Below are 17,651 nucleotides of genomic sequence, written 5' to 3' on the forward strand. Positions count from 1 at the left end.
CAGGTTTCAGAAAATGCTAGCGCGCAAATTTCTGTGAGCAGAGCGTCTTTTTCGAGGTCGTGCACATGCGCGTGCACAGACTGCACGTTGAGAGCGGAGAGAGTGGGTGATTGTTGGTCGTGGCACCGAATGAAGGTGGTAGCCTGGTCCGAGAATGTCTAGAGGCCTCTTTGCTAGCCGGGTCATGTCGTCGTCGGACAGTGTCGATAAAGCCGGCTACATGTGGGAACCTGAAGTCACCCTTTGCGTTGGTGAAGTAGAGGCCGTCGAGACTAGCAGCCCTAGAAAATGCTACGTACACCAACTTCAGTGGATGGCGCTTAACGTATCCGAAGACTACCTGGGCGTATGTGACCCTTTGTCACTTATACATAATTATGGCGTTTACTTGCGCAAGTGGAAACGGTGCCCTCTTACACGACATATTTTTCTAGCGTATGCCCCAGTTGTGCAGGTTCGCAGTCCCACAGGCATTCATTTCAACTCTATTGAGAGTGTGTGGTAGTGATGTACTTCGTCCTGGCAGGGACGACAATGCCTACCGTGTACGTTGAAATTTCAAGCCATAGTCGCAAGAGGTTGCCGTGTTCGTCACGCTCTATGTACCACAATGTGCCCATGTTTCCATTTGAGGCCGTCGGTGACGCAGATGTTGGGCTTGATCATGTGCGGCTTGCCGATGCTCAGTTAAATTGAGGCCGGCAGGCTACCCATGTCGCTTGCGTCGACGTTGGACGCCTTGGTCAGGGCGTCCCTGTGTACCTGCTCGCTCTTATAGCCAGTTATGTTATCGCATGCGGGATGACATAACATGTTGTCCGCAGCGTCGAGGCACCATGCGTTATAACGGTGGACGTCTGCATTGCAGTACTATAGCCGTATGCCGTCAGGGCACTTAGCGGCGGCTTCTTTGCAGGTCAGAAAGCGGCTCTCTCAGTCTGACGTCATCCTCGGTCAGCATGAGGCTGAGGCCGTCATGCTCAGCCAGCCTCATATGAAATGAAGAAAACACTGCGTCATTCTGACGGACTACGTGGACAAGTGGATGGTAGTCGAGCCTCTTCCAGGGCTGTTCTCTCTTCAGCTCCCTCACTTGCCTTGCGTTGCAATGTGTATGTTCGCCGTTAATGTGTTCATTGAGACTATGAATCACCCGCGACACATCCTCGCTTAACATGAACTGTGGTATGCGGGTATGTGCGACACGTGACTGAGGGAAAGGGTTTTACGATGTGCGCGACAGGCGTTTTGCGTTATTCATGTCATGACTAGTGAATCGTATTCGGCATTGGCCATGGCAATTTTGGACATTATAAGTGATGGCGACGACCACGAGAGCGCCCAGACGTAGGCGGATAGATAGATAGATAGATAGATAGATAGATAGATAGATAGATAGATAGATAGATAGATAGATAGATAGATAGATAGATAGATAGATAGATAGATAGATAGATAGAGATAGATAGATAGATAGATAGATAGATAGATAGATAGATAGATAGATAGATAGATAGATAAATCATCATCATCATCAGCCTGTCTACGCCCCCCACTGCAGGGCAAAGGCCTGTTCCATGTTCCGCCAATCAACCCGGTCCTGTGCTTTCTGCTGCCACGTTATACCTACAAACTTCTTAATCTCATCTACCCACCTAATTTTCTGTCTCCCCCTCACGCGTTTGCCATCTCTTGGAATCCAGTCAGTTGCCCTTAATGACCACCGGTTATCCTGCCGACGTGCTACGTGCCCGGCCCATATCCATTTCTTCTTCTTGATTTCAACTATGATGTCCTTAACCCCCGTTTGTTCCCTGACCCACTCTGCTCTCTTCCTGTCTTGTAGCGACAGAGAAGAGACCGACACCCGTGTTGCCCTGGTTCAACACTTCTTCCTTTCCCTTTATTGCGTGCTCACGAGCAGCCCCGCCTTACGCCCGCTTCTTCGCGCGTCTCGTGCACGGCATGCCGTTTCCCGCCAACGTTTTCCCGCGGTATATTCAACATCCTCCCGGGGCCGCGCCGTGGTCGTTTGCATCCAGTAGGTACAGCCGCTGAGCCGTGCGCTGGACTTGATGGCCGTTTGGGTAGGCGAGCTTGAAGTATCTCGCTATGCCGTCCTTGTGTGGATATGCCTTCACCACTCTAGTGACCTTTACTGCAGTATCCGCACGTTGTCATTCTGGTAACCATAATGTCGCCAACGTGCAGTCGGAACGAAGATGGATGGCACTGATGAGCGGAGCGCAGGCGAAGCAAATATTCTTTCTTCCTGCTTCTCCACAACCGTTGCAGAAGCTCGTGCTCGCACTTGACACGCCTTCGCAGGTCATGCGCGGTGGAACCAGGCAAACACCCTGCAGTTCTTGCTGGTAGCCGCACGACGTGCTTGCCGGTTAGGAGGTGCGAGGGTGTCAGCGCCCGTGCATCCTTGGTTTCCTCGCAGAGTTGCGTTAGAGGGCGGTCATGTACTGTCACGCCTCTGTGGTCTTCAGATGTCAATGGCGGGTAACGTGAAAAGCGATGGTCAGAAAGAACGGGAAGTTCCGATGCCCACTTCCACAAGTCCTCGACGTCAGGAGGAAGAGGCTCGTCCCAGTAGATGACCTGCCTGAATTGCCGTCTGCGCCTTTCCTCCTCTGATGTTGTGGCTGGGCAGTCACGCGTCACGTCTTCTGGCATGCCGCGGAGAGGACATACGGTCTGTCTAGGCCTTGAAGTAGCTCCTGGCGATGATGACTGCGCTGTCACTGTTATGGTGAACGGTAGATGAGGCGATGTTGAGTTGTCCGTTGCCTTGCGGTTTGTTGACGCTTTCCCTGAAGTACTTCCCTCACCTCACATTCGTTTCTGCCGTTGACTTTCCACTTTAATAAAATTTAGAATTGCCTTTACTTGCTCTTCGTTTGAATGCCCCGCAGAGTCTGCGACGTCTGTGTCGGTGTTTGTGCGCTTACGGTACAAGATTGCCTGGTCCTCTGGCAATGAGCGCATCGGCAGTCGATGCGAAACAACCGCGTACTCTGCAGACGGCGTGTAAAGGCTGTCCAAACAGCCATTCCTGAACTGTGTTTTCTCGCAGAGGTTGCGCAGCTTAGATACTTGTGACGGTGACTGGACCGATTCAATGGCAAGCAAGCTGTCTGTGTGGTCCTCGATGAGGAGGTCTTTTCGGTCATATCGTTCGATGAGCACCTTGACGGCGATATTGTTGTTCGCTTCATTCAGCTGTATCCCTTCGATGGCTCGCTCTCAGTGCCGGCCAAGTAAGTCTTCAAGTACTCGAACTTCTCGATACCGGTGAGATCAGGGTGCGTGTTAATGGTCGCCTCGTAGTGCTCCCAGAACCCCGGCCACTCACAGCTCTCGCCGCCGAAGACGGGTACTTGAAGGTTCGGCAGGGCGTCTTCTAGGCCTGGTGCTCGCGGCCTACGCTGATCGTTGAGGTTTTGACTGGTAACGTCCGAGTGGGCTGCTCCCATGGAATTGCTGGATCCATCTCTTGTCCACGCGTGCCTCGACTGGTTGGCTTCGATGACGGTAGGACCAACCGATGCACGCGCGCCAAGCGCGGAGCGAAGCCTGCTGACGGCTTTCACGATCTTCTCGTGGTACTCAATCGCGCCCGTAATTTCCTCGTCAAACTCCTCACCGTCAAGGGCATATGCGATCCGTTTGTCCAGGTCAGCGAGAGCGGAGTCCTTGTCGCGAAGCTCGTCGACGAGTTCCTGCAAGTCGGCGGAAGACGGTACTGTGCCTTGCAGGAGGATCTCGCTGGCCTCGGACAGGAGTCGGGTAGTGGCACCGCGAAGGACGCCTCGATCTCTGCGTAACTTGTTCATCCTCGGTACGGCATCGGTGCGGAGGATGTCGGCCTTCTCCCGGGTTTTCGGCACCAGTAATGTAGCGACAGAGAAGAGACCGACACCCGTGTTGCCCTGGTTCAACACTTCTTCCTTTCCCTTTATTGCGTGCTCACGAGCAGCCCCGCCTTACGCCCGCTTCTTCGCGCGTCTTGTGCACGGCATGCCGTTTCCCGCCAACGTTTTCCCGCGGTAGATTCAACATGTCTCTTAAGGTTACACCTATCATTTTCCTTCCCATCGCTCGCTGCGTCGTCCTCAATTTAAGTTGAACCCTCTTTGTAAGTCTCCAGGTTTCTGCTCCGTAGGTAAGTACCGGTGAGATGCAGCTGTTATATACCTTCCTCTTGAGGGATAGTGGTAGATTACCATTCATGATTTGATAATGCTTGCCGAATGAGCCCTAACCCATCCTTATTCTTCTAGTTATTTCACTCTCATGGTTCGGCTCTGCGGTTACTACCTGTCCTAAGTAGACGTACTCCTTTACAACTTCCAGTGTCTCACCACCTATCGCAAAGCGCTGTTCTCTGCTACTATCAATCATACTATCATTCGTACTATCAATCAGGTGATAGAGAAATGCGCGGAATACAACCAACCCCTAACATAGCCTTCATAGATTACGAGAAGGCATTTGATTTGGTGGAGACATCAGCAGTCATGCAGGCACTGCGGAATCAAGCCATCGACGAAGCTTATATAAACATAATGGAAGAAATCTACAGCGGATCCACAGCCACTATAGTCCTCCATAAAGAAAGCGACAGAATCCCAATAAAGAAGGGCGTACTGCAGGGAGACACGATCTCTCCAATGTTATTCACCGCGTGTTTACAGGAGGTTTTCAGGGCCCTAGATTGGGAAGAGTTAGGGATAAGAGTTAATGGAGAGTATCTCAGTAACCTGCGATTCGCTGATGACATTGCATTGATGAGTAACGCGGGAGACGAATTACAGCTCATGATTACTGAACGGGATACGGAAAGTAGAAGAGTAGGTCTGAAAATAATATGCATAAAACTAAAGTAATGTGGAACAATCTTGGCAGATAGATAGATAGATAGATAGGTAGATAGATAGACAGATAGATAGATAGATAGATAGATAGATAGATAGATAGATAGATAGATAGATAGATAGATAGATAGATAGATAGATAGATAGATAGATAGATAGATAGATAGATAGATAGATAGATAGATAGATAGATAGATAGATAGATAGAAACGGCAAACGTGCCCGAGGTTCGCTAAGAAATGCGTCGCATTTAAAATCCTGGCGTGTACGTCATGAAACCCTTTCCCCCAGTCACGTGTGGCACATTCCCGTATACCACGCGCCGCGGTAGGCGGGTATGTGCCACAGGTGATTCACAGTTTGTCTTCCCAGGAAGAGCGACGTCAGAAATGGACACTTTAAATGCGAGAGCGTTAAGAAAAACGGACATCGGCATCGTTGACCCGACGAATGCAAAATATAAAGATCAAGATCCCAGCAGGAATCGAACCCAAGAATTCTGCGAGGCAATTAATCGTTCTATCACAGAGCCACGCCAGGTCTTGAAACTGCTTTAGAAAAAGACCCTATGCGCAAGAAGCATGTCTGAGCAACATGAATTGTTGTTGCAGTGCTGGCTATCTAATTTTATAACAATGTTATAAATATTACTTATGTACTCCTATGATACAGGCATCATGTCGACTTAACGGAATTTTGGTTCCTGTGTTGGCTTCGCTTTTGTAGCAGTCGAACAAACATCACACACGCACTATACCTCAGAAAGCTATATTCAAGCTTTGCTCGACCCCGGAGGAATACACTAACGAATGCTACGTGTGATATTCACAGAATCGCACGCGTAATGTTGTCACGAGTGAGTGCCAGGTGACCAAAAGACGACGACGGCGAAGTTCTCAAAACATTCGAAGCGGCACGAGCGCGTGCACGGAAGATTCGACAGAGCTCGAGGCACGCGAACCGAGCCATGAAGGAGGACGAAGAGCAATGAGCTGGCATTGTCTTCGTGGGCTCGGCGAAGGAAGGTCGCATCGCCAGCAGACGCACTGGCGACGGCAGCGACGGGCGTTCGGGTCTGCGGACGGTGACGCAGGCGTCCCGAGGTGAGGCCGCGACATCGACGACGTTCGAGCAAGGCACCTCGGTGACGCAGTGGCCGCGCCCTCAAGTACGGACGTTCCCGGCGCAAGACCCCTCCCGAAGCAGGCCACCGAGGGCAATCAACGGAGGGCCACGTCAGCGGTGGAACGCCATACTTGGCGAAGGAGCCGACAACGACGTTAGGCCTAGCGGGACTAGCCGTCAGGAGAGCGGAGTGCCCGCTTGTGAACAGGCAACGACGGTTGGCGCATTGTGCTACGGCGTGGACCATGTCAAGTTAAAGGACTGGACGACGTAGACACCAGACGGGACTTTGGCTTTGCACCAAGTCACCAGAAATGACAAGTAAGGCCAGTCCGACGTGTTAGTTGTATAAGACTGGAGCAGGTTAGGGGTAGGACGATTTAGTTATGTACGGAGTTGAGAGGGTGAATTTTGTAGCGACTGTATTTTGTACATTTGTATATTTTAGAATGCCAAGTATTCCTTGTGTTCTGTTTGATAAAAGTTTGCTGTGCTATACCCCGAGTCTAGACTGAGTCCATCGCACCGGGCCACACCCGAAATTCGTGACAATTGGCGAGCCTGCCAGGATACAACTTCCTGCCCGTTACGGATTTCGGAGCTGTGGCAATGGACTTCGTCAAGATTCTCAGCTTAGCGAGAGACCGAGGTTATTCAAAAGAAGAGGCATTGGAGTTTCTCGGAATGGAGCAAGAGCGTGTTCGAAAAGAGAGGGAGCGCGCGCGAAAAGAGCTCGAAGAAAAACTTGAGGTAAAACGTGCTGAAGCACGTGAAACACATGCTAAAGAGAAAGAACAGCTCGAGCGCGAACTGAGGTTGGCAAAAGCCACAGACGTTAGACCGGACGTAGGAATGCCAAGGGAGGATTTACCTCGGGAATTGAAATGTCCTGATGTTCACAGCTGCGACCATGTTGAACAGATTACTAGCGACCATTGGAGATGCGTAAAGGAAAGTGGGCTAGTAATTAGCAAGGAAAATGAGATCTCAGATTCATCATGTAGTAGCAATATTGAAAGTGTTAGTGCATGGCACGTCAATTGTGTAAATCAGGGAGCAGAGGAAACGATCGCGCTTGAGCCAGTCTTTGCAGAACGTGCTGAACGGGAGAGTAGTCCACCACTCAAAGTTACTTATCTTGAAGAAACAAACATGGGGCGTGCACCAGGGAGGTTTATACCGGAGAGTGTGACGTTCATTGGCTTTGCTGACGCTCACGGTGCCTCTCAGTTAAAGCAGAGTAGAAAGAAAACCGCCCCCAAAACTAGGTACAGATACATGGGTGCTAAAAGAGCTGTGCCAATGCTTAGCCGAAAACGTTTAGTTAGGACGCACCCCAGAAGAGTAGTATGGATGAGGCGTTTGATGATTGTTAAAAGCAGAAATCAAGGCAGCGTTGGCAGTGGGCGTTCGCGAAGACGCGCAGTACGACGACGCAAAATAAAGTCGCGAAAGACGCGCACTGCTAGAAGACTTAGAAGTGTGAAATGTTTCAGTCTTGGACATGCAATGGAAAAGAGTGAGGTGGGGATTTATTAAAAATTTCGCATAGAGAGTTGCAGTTTGGTGTGGACTTACGCAAGTTTGTTTTAGACAAGGTTATTTAGAACAATGTGAACTAGCTGGTAGCGTTTTGTGTAGCGTTTCCGAAACTGTGTAGTGGTCAGCGTTTTGTGAGTCGTGGCGGCCATCAGTGAAAAGTGTGTGCGCAGTGTAGTTCAAAGCAAGCAGACGCAACTTATAAGTTACACCCCAACTTCAGGACATAGAAAAGCAGTTTTTTGGGGAAAAACTCTTCGAAATGGTGGCGTATGTCACGAGTGAGTGCCAGGTGACCAAAAGACGACGACGGCGAAGTTCTCAAAACATTCGAAGCGGCACGAGCGCGTGCACGGAAGATTCGACAGAGCTCGAGGCACGCGAACCGAGCCATGAAGGAGGACGAAGAGCAATGAGCTGGCATTGTCTTCGTGGGCTCGGCGAAGGAAGGTCGCATCGCCAGCAGACGCACTGGCGACGGCAGCGACGGGCGTTCGGGTCTGCGGACGGTGACGCAGGCGTCCCGAGGTGAGGCCGCGACATCGACGACGTTCGAGCAAGGCACCTCGGTGACGCAGTGGCCGCGCCCTCAAGTACGGACGTTCCCGGCGCAAGACCCCTCCCGAAGCAGGCCACCGAGGGCAATCAACGGAGGGCCACGTCAGCGGTGGAACGCCATACTTGGCGAAGGAGCCGACAACGACGTTAGGCCTAGCGGGACTAGCCGTCAGGAGAGCGGAGTGCCCGCTTGTGAACAGGCAACGACGGTTGGCGCATTGTGCTACGGCGTGGACCATGTCAAGTTAAAGGACTGGACGACGTAGACACCAGACGGGACTTTGGCTTTGCACCAAGTCACCAGAAATGACAAGTAAGGCCAGTCCGACGTGTTAGTTGTATAAGACTGGAGCAGGTTAGGGGTAGGACGATTTAGTTATGTACGGAGTTGAGAGGGTGAATTTTGTAGCGACTGTATTTTGTACATTTGTATATTTTAGAATGCCAAGTTTTCCTTGTGTTCTGTTTGATAAAAGTTTGCTGTGCTATACCCCGAGTCTAGACTGAGTCCATTGCACCGGGCTACACGAAATTCGTGACAAATGTGAATCGCACCATAGCGCGCGCTTCGTTTCAATAAAACTGACATCTGTGCTCTTACATGACTGCTGATGTTACGTTAGACGATAAGTTACCCTTTAAACGTCAATGTAGTCGGCGTGCCTAGTAAGCGCACGACATGGACACAACTACCCTATTTACAAAAACGCGTGGATCCATGTCGTAACGCTTGATTAAAAAAAGTACAGCATAGGCAGTTATTCGCTCACTGCTTCACATGAAACCGATTCCCGTAATGCGTGGGATCTTCCGAATTTTTCCTTGACCAGATGCAAACATTGAAAGTAGCCTTTGCGAGCTGCTGCTCAGCAGCACTACATGACGACTACAGTAAGTAATGCGCGGTACAAGCACTACGCTGAGCTTTGTGGCGTTTGTACATGTGTTTAGGAAGTCAGATGAATAAAGTTCGTACTCACTCACTAGGAAGTCAGATGCAATAAGCACTGTACTAGACACGGTTTCCGTTCTGTCAATCGTATGGAAGAAAGTTCTTTTGCGGAATTTGGCGGCCTGTTTGAATTCGCTTCCGCACCGATGCACTCGTGAAGACAGCATCAGCTGCAATAAAACCTTGGTTTGATGTACTTGATTCACATGCTTCACACTTTTACTTACGAAGAGTAACGCTTAAAGGCGGACAAAGAAATCACATATGTACAAGACGAGAACTGCGCCAATCCAGTGTGAATGGGCCGATTCGTTTTAGTATGGCTGGTGTGATGTACGCTTTCGTCTGTAATTGCCTGAGCGTGACCGCTCGCGCTATATTCAATTTCGATTTTACAGCGAAAGCTGTTATGAGATCATTTCTCCGGCCGTTTTTGGCGCCGTAGTTGTCCGCCGCCGCCGCCGCCGCCGCCGCCGCCGCTGCCGCCGCCGCTGCCGCCGCCGCCGCCGCCGCCGCCGCTGCCGCCGCCGCCGCCGGTGTCCGTAACCAGTATAGCTCGAAATAAGAAAAAAAAAACTAAATAAGAAAAATATTCCAGGATGGAACGAGGTTCGAACCTGGGCCCTCTGCGTGGGAGCCCAGTATTCAACCACTGAGCCATGCCGGTGCTTGAAACTGCATTGCAAAAAGGTCCTATACAGGCTTCATGTCGGGAAGGAACCACATTAGCATATGCAATATAGCGTGGTAGAAGATTAAAATAAGCACCAAGCGTCGCACAACGCGAATTCTGTAAGCAGGCGTCAAACAATTGCGAATTGCGCAACGAGTAGGTTGTTGAATGCTTCCAACCCATTACAAAAGGGCTCTGCCATAATTCTTCATCGTCATCAGGCGCAGAATCAACAAAGTGCGCATAATCCCTTACATGCGTTTAGCAGGTACCAACGCTCTCTGTAGAATGACGAAAAATGGCACAGTGCCTGCTGCCCTACTTCTAAAAAATTACAATTATTTATAGCGTAGTGGGCTACTCGCAAGTGCACTTGTATTGGTTGCCAAGGAAGCCCATAAGCGCATGATCCACTTCCTCGGGGTCTCAGTAAGATTACAATGATTTATAGCGTAGTGGGTTCCTCGCAAGTGCACTTGTATTGGTTGCCAAGGAAGCTCATAAGCGCATGATCCATTACCTCGGGGTCTCAATAAAGTTCTTCGCCCCCCCCCCCCGTCTCTCTTCCACGTCAACGTATACAGCATGACGGGAGCGGGAAATAGCGACCGGCCGTCACCCAATGCAAATTACATAACTGGTGGGCCGTTTAAAGATTCCAACCCATTACAAAGGGCTGAGCCATAATTCTTCATCGTCATCAGTCGTCACGTCAACAAAGTGCACGTAATGCCGTACAGACGTGCAGCTGGTGCCTCGCTTCTCCATAGAATGACGAATAATGGCTTTGTGGGTGCTTCCCAACTTCACAAAAATTTTGATTTGTGGCGTAGTGGGTACTTTTCTAGTGTACTTGTATTGTAGCCCCAAGAGAGCTTAACGGGCTCTAGAAACGCCGCTCTTCCAGCTTTCGCTGTGACTGTGCTGCGGTTTCAGCGCAGGCCTGGCGTTTTTTCGTCCCACTGCCAGCGCTGTTATCACGAGTACTGTAATTTGAACCTGGCTGTGCCCCTTTAACTCCAGGTCAGAAATACGGACAAAACCTCCTGGAAGGCAGCCATGCGCAGCGCGGAACTCAGCAACCAACTCTTGACCGTCCAGAGGGCCCGGGACATGGCCTAGAGGCTCCACCTCTCGGCACCATCCTGGGTAGCGCCACCTGGCTGAGCTAGCGGGGCCTCCGGTCCCGTCCAGCCTCTGCCACTTTTGGACCAAAATAAAGTTCTTACTCACTCACTCCTGTGTGATTTTGGTTTATTATTCATTAGTTCCCTGTGCTCTTCGTGCGTTAACGGGTTAGCTGCTCAGAGGCGGCATACATTGCCATAATAGGAAGTTTCAATCTTCAAACATCGCTCATCGAACGTAGCGGTTCCACATCATGATTATTATGGATAGGGAACATTGCGCACACGGGTATTAAGGATTTGCAAATGGTAACAGTCAAAGAGAGTCTGGATCATGTATTGTCCGCGAGATCGAGCGGAGTCACCGCCTGGCGGCTGCTTGCTGAATCGCGCCTAGTGTGGATTGCGCCATGCGTCGTCTGCTAGCCACGTTGTGTTTGCATGTGCGCGTACGTCATGCAGGTCCTCAAAAGGCAGTTTTCTCCGTTGCGTTAGTGCAACTTTAACCGCACGTACGTATGCCTAACACGATGTAAAGCAGCATTTGGCCTTGATCGGCTGTATATGTACTGTAATAAGATCAGTGAGTGCACTTGTCTAAAGTGCTGTGTGTGGTCGTCGTTCCCTCCGTTCACGAGAGTCATATCAGTGTAGGTGCCGCTCTGTGGTTCAAGCGCATTGCAAAGTGCACTTGGTGTAGTCCTAAAGAAGAGAAGTATTAAATCTAATGTGAATATAGCATTTTAGCGGCTCGGTGGTAAAAAAAAATGGCTCTCAAGCACTTGCGCGTTGTCGTTATGTGTATAACTTCGGGACTGTCATTTATAGGTTACGCGACGAGCTTTAGTTTTGTACGGTCCTGGTCCCACTACAGAGAAATATTTCTGTCAAGTCACGTGTGACACTTCGGTACTTAAATTGTCCTCCAAAAAGAACAGAAAAAGGAATGACACGGAAATCGCAAAACTGAGTTGCCTTGCGCAATTATAACTTGGCGAAATGTATACAAAGACACCCGTGTACTCAGATTAAGGTACGCGTTAAAGAGCCCTGATGATCAAATTAATCGAAACGGCGTACTTTACATTTATGACGTAGTAATTTCACGCTAAGCCACATATTTTTTTCTTTACATTACCTTGAGCGTCTGTTTTGCGTTGTTATAGTATATTGATGGAAGGCAGTGGACATTATTCTCGTGAAAAAATGTATTTTGGTCCCGTGAAATAACCGGGCCTTTGTTCCATTACTGTCGTGCAAGTAATCAATCGAAGAAAGTTCCGTGCTGTGCAATTACCTTTGTGTACTGTTACTGGAATAAAAACAAGCCTGTGCGTGTTAAACGTCTCCGTAGCGCCAAAGCGCTGCCAGCCACGTACATTTCCTCAGTAAACCTATCAACTGTCCTACATTTCATGGAGAACTGAATAAGAAATGCGGATGAATATTTGAGCGCGCACTGCACATAGCGCTATTTGAACTCATCGTGCAGGAATACGGGCTTTCTTTTTGTTGGGGGGTATCCAGATGAACAAGAAGTAAATAATTCAGTCGCGCTACAGCAGCTCGTAATAGGTGGAACACAAGCTAAACAGGTACAAATAAAACAATAAGAAAATGTCATCCATTGCGAAAACGCCGACTGTTGTCGAAAGCAAGCAACCCGTTCGTTGGCAGAATGCGCATTTCTCACAAGTAATAGTGACGTTCGGCGCGCTTCGTGCATTAATTCGGGAATGAACAGCGCACATATTACCAAAAAGCTGCAGTCAACGCATTTTGTTTGCCGAAAATCGGATCAAATCGCTCACAACGAAGCGCTGTTGTGTGCCTTTGTATACGCGCCGACAGCCGCCTATCCACACTAGCGCGGCGACAGTGCTGCCACCTGTAGCCCGATTTCGCGGCGAATAGCCCTCTAACACTTCAGATCGTCAGAAGAAGTATTCGACAGTCTCTCTTGCACATCCACATATTGTCACGTCATGGAGGGCGGCTACATTGTACAGTGCGGGCGCGTATAGGTTGTAGGAAAAATCGATATTTTGACTTCGCAAATGTGACAGCCCGTATGAGCCGTAATTACCTCAAAGAAAATGTAAACGAAAACGTGCAATACATTTATTATAATAACAATCCCTGGGGTTTAACGTCCCTAAGCCACAATATAATTATGAGGGACCCCGTAGTGGAGCGCTCCGGAAATTTCGACCATCTGGCTGCGGCTACATTTTCGCCTCCATCGAAAATGCAGCCGCCGTGGCTGGGATTCGAGCCCGCGAGCTTCGGGCCAGCAGTCGAGCGCCATAACCACTAGGCCACCGTGGCGGGGCTGCAGTTCATTCAGCTACCGCCAAAGATAGCACAGGCGAAAGGCGATGCTCTCACGAGACACTCATTAAAATGCTTTTATATTCTGAGTCGATTGCACTGTTAGTTCGTATTTGCCCATTGGGGCTTTCAGCACCTCGCTAGGTATACAACCAGCTCCATAATCGAACTACAGAACTTTTCGTACAATTCGTGTTCACGTCGCCTGATGCCATGTTTTTTTTAATCATGAGCCGTACAACGGTTTCGCCTTAATGCAAATCAGGTGGGTGGACATTCCTGATGTTTCCTTACATGCGTTACGAGCCTAATGAATCTCGGATCTCTTTTGATGTGCTATGAAGTTTAACGAGGTACCGAGAAAATACAAGTTGTCATAAACCTTACATTTGACTTTTCAGTGGAACTTGTGCGCAGAAGCGAGTAACAGTGAACCACAAGAACGAGCGAAAGAATCGCCCTAAAAGATTTGGAATAACTTCCAACAATTACGAACTAGCGGTACCTGATAACATTAGTTTCATTGTAGTTCACTATAATTTAATATCTAGCTTCAAATTGAGACATCCGGCAGATTCGTGAAACCTTATATCAGTGAAACGGACAGTTCAGCTTACTGAACGCCTTTGACAATCTCTCTCACAGTTCATCCTTTGTTTTCCGCTGCAGTTTTGTCCTGGAAACACACCTTTGACATGACTCCGAAGTAAAACTCTACACCAGTGAGCTTAGCCGCAGAGGGCATCTTTTAGCACAAATGTTCACTGTTTCTTCTCACATGGCATCGATTTTTTTATCAGAAAGAATTCGATTAGCTCTTGGCTGCAAGCGCTCGCGCTCGCTGTAGCCCTGGACGAATGAATCAATGAATAGGCGACCCGTACGTGTCGAGAAGAGCTAGCCGGTACAACTAGCTGAAGCCATTAGGTTGGGCGTGCCTCAACTCTTCTAGGAGTGCGACAATGCATCTGTCGATAAGCAGCTCGTCTTCAAAAGGTGGCACGGACTATTTTGCTGCTTTCTGAAGTTTCGGGAAACGTATTGCCTGCTTAAGGTGGCCAGCTTTTGACAACAATAAGGTGGAAATTATGGCCCAAACTCCCTAATTTCCGCTTTTCCCACTTAGCTGTCTGTCGATTAGGCTGTTCATGGCCGTGCTGACTCTCTGCAAACGCTATGAACAACGCAGCGAAGCCATGCCATAACTGGAGAAATAAAAGGCCCACAGAAAAGCGCCTAAAACGCACGGTTCAGTCCCCTGTTAACAGCTCCAGACAGGCACGGCGACACTCATCAACTTGCATTCAGTAATAATGTGCACCACTCATGTAGTCTGAGTGTCCATAAAGTAATTCAAGAGACAAGCGCCTACACGCGTGGGCGGTGCTAGGCATATGCCCCACGGTAATATATGAAGTACAATCGCTGGGCGAAAATAAGACGAAAGCAAGTTTAAGCAGACTTATTTCTACGACACGCACATCCCCACGTCCCTCAGTGGGTCCTCTGGCTATTGTCTCCAGTAGGAAGACACGACGGAAACTTGCGTCCTATCGATTTCACTTGACAAAGGGCTGTTGGCTTGGCAAGAGGGTGAGAGCGTGGGCTTGTGCGCCACGTCAGCATGTTGTACGTCCTCACGACTCATCCTAGGCAGCAGTTCTTGCAGGCTGCTCACTCGCTCTGGATGAGGCATGATGTTGATTTTCTTCCTGTTGGTCACAACTGGGTCTTCACAAGGTAAGGAAAAGGGTGCTATCTCCGCCCATGTGCGAAACGCGATCGTTGCATTTTCGAGATAAAATATTCTGTTTCTTATGGCATAGAGCAAATGCGTTGATGATTGCAAGCTATGAAATGGTTCACGGCGCAATGTCGCGACCGAATGCTGACAGAATACGTCAGCAAAGGAAACAAGTTTTCGGGTTTTAAGTATACTTGGAAACTCTCGAGATTAACATAGCTTGTTGTCCACGACAAAAGAATGTTGACTACTCGGAATATGTGGATGTCGACCACGCGTGGTTTAATGTCTCGGCAAATCTTGTACCCTGCAGTTTTTAACGTTATCCTCAACAAGTGGATGTTACACCAAATCGATATTTTATTATATGCAAAATATTACGGATACAGCAAACTCGTGGATGAACGAAAAAAAAATCGCCTGGCGAGTTTTGTTGCATCTTTGTTGGCATTAACAGCAATCGCTCACGTTCAGAATAATCGCTTTTTAAACGCTAAAGTCATATCTACTATTAGTGTTTAGCTCAATAATCCACTTCTGCGTTCCTTCAGCCTCAACATTATATGCGAACTAAATCTCACAATAATGGTGTTGTGAAAGTTCGTGAGCAACTACCGAATCTGGTTACTTTGTTTTTGCCTTATGAGGTTGCCCTGTATATCAAGGGTGCCTCACCTTGTGTCTTTCCGAAATGATTAGCTTATAAAGAACAAAGGGGTATTTGTAGAATATTTTTGCTTGCCATAATGAGAAAATTATCTTAAAAATCTGAGATCATGCACATTTTCCCACACTTATTATCACAAAAGCTCCTCTAAGAAATTGGTAATATCATTCTTTTTATTCAGAGATGAGTCCGCACGATTCATGGGAGCATGCCGTGACACTTGCAAGAACTTGTCCTTAAAGCCACTCATCGTAGTGCTCGCGGACGAACAAGGTTAGTGAGTTCCGTGTTTGAACATTGTACGTTGTTAGTCGAATACGTAGCGCTTTAAATATTAAAAGAGGGCAGAAAAAACACCACATGCGAAGCGCATCTAGCAATTGATTTAGTGAAAGCGAAAAGCACAAAACGGAGGTGGTCTTTGGGTGTAAACCGTGCACGAGCAAGCATAGATGCAAACACTGGTTCAAACCCGTTGTATTTTATCGTTTGCCAGTTAACTGTACATATTCCACGGGTGTGTCCCAAAAAGCCCCAACAAAGCTCTTTTGAATGTGTTTCTTATAGTTCTTGAGCAATTTTTTTGCACTTGAGTTCGGCAATGAATAGCATTTCAACGCGCCAATTTCCGGAAGGCATCTCAAAAGTATAATTTTTGTTTGCGTAAAATGAATATAACCGGTAATGAATTGCACGAGTATTTCGAGCCGCAGATTTGATTCTTTTTCAGGAACAGGAGATGACTGACTGCAGAATAAATAGGTACTTAACTGTAATTAAGATAAATTGTTCAAGAACGAACGCATCAAAATATTTCTACGTTCTCTTTGCTGGCATAAAATATAGAGTGTCTTAAAATAAACTTGAGTGAATTTAACGCATTTACTGATTTTACTGCATTTGACACGATTCCTTAGAGTGCATTTTGTTCAAGATCTATTGGCGATAGGCGCAAACCTCTTGCTGAAGTCGGCCCGGAAAAGAAAGATGTTGGCACATGGCCTGACGAGGGCTAAGCCGCTTGTTATATCATTTTGACTTGGGCTAGTTGGTTCGTGACTGAAACGAATATAGCGTCATCATACTTGGTTATATTTAGTGTGACTGAGATAAACATAGCATCAGATAGCCACACACAAACTCTGCACGAGCGCTTGTATGTCCCCATGTGTCTACTGTCTTCGTTCCAGTCGCAATGCTTATTACTGATTGGTTGTCGGCAGCAGACAAAACCAGGAATATGTTCACGCCGTCAATGCTGTATGTTAACTACCGTGTCCATATGTACGCTAGAGGAGGGATGGGTACCCACACGTATTTAACGGAGGCAATGTACGCAATATACACGAAGCTGGTATATGAACTGTACAAGCTGGAAGAACCTAAACTCCTTTTTTCCTCGCGCAACACAGTGACGAATGTTCATTGGCGAAGCTTGCTTGGGGCAGCACCGGCGGTCTCCTTCTTCACGAATGCCAGCCTTGTTCAAGAGGAGGAATCGTCGCGTGGTCTTGTACTGGCCTCCAAGATCTCCACGCTCAAGAAAACTTTGGAAGATCTGAGGGTACGGTGTTTGTTTTGTTCCCTTGCCTTCTTCTTACAATATTCCGGAGCACAGTTTGTTAAAAAATTCCACAGTTTGTTAAAAAAAGTCCAGAGGGCGACGAATCGCCTGCAAGTTGAAACTATGGTCACCGTTGAACATTGCTCGGAACAAACGGTGCGAGGGGTATTTGATTAGGGCAATGTCTTAGCCAGTGTGTCGGAACGAAAACCAAGAACGAAAAATAACGAAAAAACGATATTTTTTACTGGAACGAAAATGTAACCGAAACTTTTTCTATGATTTCGTTCCGGAGTCAAATCGAATTTTTTTACCGTTTTTCGGTTGACAGGAAAACTTGGTCATCCAAAACAACCGAGGTCGTAAAACCCCTTCACTGGGGCCTTTGAGGTATTGTAAATAAATAAATAAATAAATATCTGAGTGCACAGTATTAGCGCATACCACAGGCAGGAATTCCAAAGTAAAAATTTGTTGAAATTGTGCGA

The sequence above is a fragment of the Rhipicephalus sanguineus genome, chromosome 7 (genome assembly GCF_013339695.2).
Source record: "Rhipicephalus sanguineus isolate Rsan-2018 chromosome 7, BIME_Rsan_1.4, whole genome shotgun sequence".
NCBI lineage: Eukaryota > Metazoa > Arthropoda > Arachnida > Ixodida > Ixodidae > Rhipicephalus > Rhipicephalus sanguineus.